The sequence below is a fragment of the Ischnura elegans genome, chromosome 13, assembly GCF_921293095.1.
Source record: "Ischnura elegans chromosome 13, ioIscEleg1.1, whole genome shotgun sequence".
Classification (NCBI taxonomy): Eukaryota; Metazoa; Arthropoda; class Insecta; order Odonata; family Coenagrionidae; genus Ischnura; species Ischnura elegans.
Genome location: NC_060258.1, coordinates 799,953 through 806,480, shown reverse-complemented (window position 1 = coordinate 806,480; position 6,528 = coordinate 799,953). Strand labels below are relative to the sequence as shown.

Sequence of the window (6,528 nt, the reverse complement as noted above, 5' to 3'; positions counted from 1 at the left end):
GCAGATGGTTATAGATTAGGCGAATGGTCCTTGGGCCTATGTTTCCTATTTACCTTCAGAATTCTTATATCACCCATAAAACAGCAACAACACAATATGGTGTACGACATTCCCTAGCAGCCATTTGAATGAGAACGGTTCTTTTCTCTTGATGTCTTTGTCGACTTCTTTCTTCCACTCGCTACTGACTTGCAGGCGGAAATTTTTCCAACAAAAGTGAAATATGGTATACTCTTCTCCAACTGCATTGGAGGGAGAGCATTTCAAATTCATGCAAATGGATCGAAATTCAAAAGTAATGCTAATCGCCGTTCGAAAGGTATGGACCCAACCTCCAACCGGGGGCTGATTTGCGTATTTCGATAACTCACAATTATGTTTCTTGCCATGTTCGTATGAACCTTTATTCAACAGTAAGCATGTGAATAAAGGGAGTGTAGACAGCACTTAAAACAATTGAAAAACAAAAGAGAAAATATCATGACATTTTCGTTTCAATTTAAAAAATTCAACCCAAACGAAAATAACCATTCCAACGTTAGCATCATACTTTATAAAATAATAATAATCATTTAATTTAAGCAAACTTTTCAGACCTTACCATTACAATTTACAAATGTTTAAATTTAAAGAAAGTAATTTACTTTAACATCACCTAATTTACATTATTGTTAATAATCAAATACAAAATAAAAATTGAAATAATATTCAAAATACAATCAATCACAGTACCTCTTTTGTTTTCTCACCATCCTGCCTGATCTAGTTTTGTAATCACTATCAATTACATTGTTATCATTTATTTACATAAGGGTTATAGATTGTCTCAAAAGGAATGAATTCCTTCGCAACATCCGATTCTCATGATATTTTTACTATGCAGGACCATGGTGTTCTCTCTTTGGCCACTACTACACCAAGTAACCAGACTCTTATTTTTATTACAACTTTATCACCTGGGTAAAAGTCTCGCCTGGTGACAGCACCTCTGTCATAATATTGCTTACATTTGACCTCAAATTATTACGTACATCTTTCTGAATCAGTTGTTTCAACAATTTTCTACTTATAGGCAATTTGGACGTTAGCCTTCGACTCATTATTAACTGAGCTGGAGATGCACCTACACGCATATTCTGTAACCCGCTAACGATTCGTACTTTCTACTAATGGACACGTTAACTGCACTTTAACACACTCAATGCGGATGCCTTGAATTCAAGGCATCCCGCGCTAGCCTAGGACGCGGATGCCTTGAATACAAGGCATCGGTCCCGTTAGGTTTCTCGGCCCGCCATCTGCCTCCGCGTCTTCTACTAGACCCTGCAATTGTGCCTAGCGTCTCAGTGTGTCTTCTCCTGTGACTGGATACAAGTCGTTTGCTTGCAGCAGATTTTTTTCCTTATTTTTATTATAATATATTTACTGTAATGTTATTATAATACTTAATATTTTCTTTATTAATAGTGCAAATTTTAATAATTTTGAACTATGTATGATTGTATACGATTAAGGAAGACATAATATCTGATATATTATTGCAAAATATTTTTTCCGCGTGGCGGTGTGTTATGATAAATTTTCTCATCATTGAGTGTGTTAAGGCACTCACTTTACAGGCATATTCCAAAACTCACTAACGTGAGGAAAGCCGTTACCGATACCGTTATTGGCGCTTTAAGCGAAAAATTGCATTCTGGAACTGGCATTAGCAAATAGTCTTAAAGCAGGGAACTTTAATGGGCTAGTTATCATATAGCGCATATTTTCCTCGCTTCAAGTGCAAAATCGTAAGCGTTATTGGAGCTAATTATCACCAAAAAATTGATTACTGGTGCGTGGAATTTTAGAATTTACTCTGTATATATACTGTGACTTGCATGTTATCTCTCAAGGGCTATAAACCAATGGGGAACATGCACGCTTTTTAAAAGTACTAGAATAAGAAGATTCCTACCTCAATGTGCTCGCCGAAATTTTCGCGGATGAATTATGTTTTAAGCTGAGTTTTGAGTCTATAAAAAATAATCTTCATCGACTACTCGAAAACACGTGACGGAGCGTGGGCGCGTTATATCACGGCACGGTATCCACTGATGACGGATTGAGGAAGTGGATAGAAAAACTGTCTATTTAGGGACTCAAACGCAAATTTGGCGGATATAATTGCTGTTTTAACGTCAAACTTCGGATTGTGAATATATTAGGTTGCCAAGGCATTGTTGAAATAAATAAAGGAGATTGTTTTGGGAGATTTGGAAAGATAATATTGACATAAGTTGATTGCAGATTGTGATCTACGTTACACACCTACATCATTTGCTGAATGCAGTAAGTATATTACAGTATGGATATTCAATAGAAAAACGTGTGAAAACCTTATAAATCGTGTATATCAAGTTTCCTACAAAACCATATAAAGTGCCCCGTCGTCTAGTACCTCTGTTTACTCGCTGGAGAATTGCTTGTGTTCCAAAGAACAAAAATAAGGGGAATAAGGGGTCGATGATCCACAGAATGGAGTTAAATACATTATCTATATTGTCAATGGGATATTCTCAACGTAAGTACACTTTAAAATACGGGTTACCGTTGGGTTTTATCGAGTCGCCAGTTTTTCTCGGATGACCACCAAATTTTGGATGAGTCACTTATTTCATTTTGTAAACAACCCTATAAATATACCTATTATTCTGTCTATTATAGGATCAAATTATACGGAAAGTGGCTGATTACGAGAACAAATACTGATTATGAATAAACCACGCGGAAAAATAAGGAATGTTACGGGTGACCGACCTCTCGTCGCAAGGAGCCCCTAACAAGGAACATTCACGAAGTGTCTTTCGCCGATATCGTTCAAATTTGGTAGGGTAGTAGTGTTCCATAATAAAAGTACATTTTCAAAATTTCTCGTGCCCTTAAGCCTTGTGACATAATAAACAGGATATAATAAAGGCAGTGGAGCAGGATATAATAAAGGCTTGGACCTGAAAGCGAGTGTTTCGTGATTTCTCTCCATCCTTCCCCTGTGAATCGGCGCACGCTACAGGAATACACTAGAAATATGAGGCTTTTGGCAGGGTAAATTCAATATTTATTACTGCGATGCCCAAAGCGTTTGCTGCATGTCAAAGCAGAACCTAAAATTTCGACTCGTTTTTGCAGTCGGTCTCCGTTCAAAAACAGGAACTCGAGTAAATACAGTGTAAATAGTATTTGAAACTTATTTCTTTGTATATCAAATGCTTTTTTATTTCTTTTTAACGATCATTTGGATCTCGATCTTGGACGATTCTCGCGCTTCATGCATTCGGCGCCTTTCCATCTAATCCTTCCATTTACCCATCCCCTTTTCTTCTGTTTCATCTTTTCGCTACCCATATCCAGTGAAAACTCCAAGACAAGACGTCAAAATCAAAATAACTATCGGAGCCATGCGTAAACAAAGAAATCGCCTATACATGCCAGATAAACTAAATAATTTGTCACCTATTTCTTCCGTATCTGTAAAAGTAATTGAAAATTTTACCTCCCATCACATAATATAAGTTATTTCTCCTTAGGTAAATATATTTCATGGTCTAGTTATAATTAGTCATAATAATAACATATATTAAAGATGGACACATGCATGTTTCACATTTCAGAATATTTAAATCGATATTTTAATTTAAGATAAAGTTAGTACGCACAAGTAATAGTTTTCAAAATAAAAGTATGATAACTATAACAACAGTTACATTAGCGCCTTTTTAGCGCTCATTTTTTCTGGATCTTGCGTATTTCACCCTTCACTTGTTTTCTTCTTATGTTCCTATTGGTCGCAACCAAGGTGCGTATAATAGGAGGTGGTCTCAGCTGAAAGTGGGGGAGGGAGCGCGTGACGTCACGAAGTTCCACATTGACTTTCGCTTCCTCAGAGTTCCTAGGGTTCCTTGCATCGTGGCTCAGCCGTGGAAGCAATTTGAGGCTACAATGTACTTTGACTTGAAATCTTTGGGTAACTGGAGTATGAGGTTGAATTGACTTCATAATAATTGAGAATATTTCTTTAGACAGGTAAGTATTGTTTTGTTGAAGATAAATTCACTGGCCTTCTGAGGATCCTTTATAACAATTCCTTTCTTTTACAGAAATAGTTATCACTTCATTTTGATTCGTATTATACCTGTACCTATTTGATTGTGTCCGTGAGGAATGTGTATATATGAATATGTATATCAGTAGTCCACAAAGATTGTTATCAATGTAGTACTTAAGGTCATTCTTCTGTCCGCCGGTAAGTTTGGCTTTTCCATTAATTCAATGCCATTCTGAAGTCCTGTTTTTAATTTTTGTTTCTTTCCATAAATGTCAATTGTTTCGGCCTACCTAGAGAATTATTATGTTTTGCTAGTGATAGAAGGATATCCAGTTAACATTCTGTTATGGTTTTATTTGGAATCATTCAGTTTTTATATCTTCATGGTGAGAAGCATTAAGTTGTGGATATGATTGGAAGTGTCTATTGAATGTGAAATTCATCTACCTATTCTGCTATTTGGTAAGTTGCCGGGTTTTATACCTTATTATTTTCAGTAGTCATAAAAAATACAAAGGTCATGATTGAGAAATGTATTAGTTTTTTATGATTGCAGTTATTAAATTTAATTATAAATGCAGATATTTTGGTAAATATCGAAATCTTTTTGTCGAGGAAAAATGGTTGTTGTGTAATGGTTATATCATATTATTATGTTTTATAGTTTCATTTTGCAGTTATTATTGTATGTTGCTAATACTGAAAATTGAAAGTGCTCAATCATTGTCTTCTTGTAGTGCAAACCTTGAAAGATGAATTAGAAACTTGAGTGATAGCATGTTTGATAAAGATCCAAAGGTTTTAGAATGTATGATGATTGATGATGCTGACCATTTAATGTATATATCACTCTGATGATATTCATTGAACTATTAAATTCTTTGTTTTTTTGGTCTAATCAAGCTCAGCAATTAATACACATTCTCAATTACAGGTTCAGCTATTCCAGCAACAATTAATGGAATATGCGTGGCGGCTTTCATCTCCTTTTCATGGTTCTCTCACTAATTTGAAACTTTTTCGATATAATTGTTTCATCATTTGTACTTAACATTAATTTTTAAGTTGCTTACTTTGCATTGATTGTATAAATAATATTAAGTATCTATTAACTAATATGATATCTTATAGTTTCAATGGCGTTCTTACATCATTCTGAAAATGTAACATTTGACGTGTGTGTACATTATATAAGTTTGAAAAATGTGAATTGTTTTCCTTTTTAATTCCTATGTCTGTGATTCCATTTAATGCAGTTGTTATCCATGCTGAAACTCTCATGAAAAGCACATGTACTGCATGTTAGGTTGTGGTTTCCGTCGTTGCTCTTGTCTTGTTTCGGGGAATGATAATATTTCTGATTAGTCAGCCCTTAAAAGTGACCAGATTCGTCCTCGATTCTGTTCATTGCACTACCTTAATGGAAGTTTACTTGGAAATTATGTGCGGAATAACTTCGATCTTGTTTCTCAGCTTATATTTTACTTTAATCCTAAAGCTCAAATTATTCCATAGTAAGTATTGCTACTTTGTGGGCATGAGATTAATACTAGTACTTTCAGATATGATTTACCATGTTAATACATATATAAATTCCATACCCGGAAAAACGTCCTGTAAAATCATCAAAACTTGTCTAAGGCACGCTTATAGTTTTCCCTTAATTACTTTTTTGTGGCGAATTAACTGCTGCTGGTGCTGACTTAGCTCAGATTACGGTCTCCAATTAACAGAGGATATTTATTTTTAGCCAAAATGATAGTTGCGATACATATTTACATTACATGTAAATGTTTTATCTTGATATCAATAGAATTCCATTTGCGATTTTGGAGTGGCAACGAATCTGCAGTCCTGGTTTTCAGTTTAAATTCTACAGCTAAAATACTTAAATAAAATACGTGTTTAACTATTTTTTTACGGTAGCTTATTTCTCTTATGAGTTTATAATTTCAAATAGCATGATCATAACGATATTTTACGGGTAAAACTATAAGATGTAGAATACGATAATTCTGCTTACTTTGCTAGTTTTCTGATGCGATTGAGAAGGAAACAGGGTCATTCCGGAAGAGTATACAACATAATCTGATGGCCAATAACGATATTTTTATTGCAACTCATAAGAATTCGATGCGGAAAGGCGATATCACGGCCCGGTTCCTGCTTGTTATTCCCGGGCATACGTCTACGTTGGGAACTTCGTGACGTCACGCCCGCACGGAGTTTCAGCTGAGACCACCTCCTATTTTACGCACCTTGGGTCGCAACGATCTACGCCACCAACATCAGTGACGTCTATGGCTAGGCCATTATGCCTCGTTCACATTACGATCGTCGGAGCCGTCGTCGGAACTATCGTGCATTCACATTACGATGGTTAAAACCTGTGCTGACCTCTATTGCTGACATCTAAAGTGAACGGGAAATTGAATGTTAGCAAA

General features: G+C 35.5%; 1 long non-coding RNA gene across 1 annotated transcript; it reads left to right on the top strand.

The window, feature by feature from the left end:
* Positions 1 to 4,187: 4,187 nt before the first annotated feature.
* On the top strand, positions 4,188 to 5,161 carry LOC124170410. Its single transcript, XR_006867450.1, has 3 exons — positions 4,188 to 4,282; positions 4,455 to 4,546; positions 5,019 to 5,161. It is a non-coding gene; the product is annotated as an uncharacterized LOC124170410 (long non-coding RNA).
* The last annotated feature ends 1,367 nt before the right edge of the window (positions 5,162 to 6,528 follow it).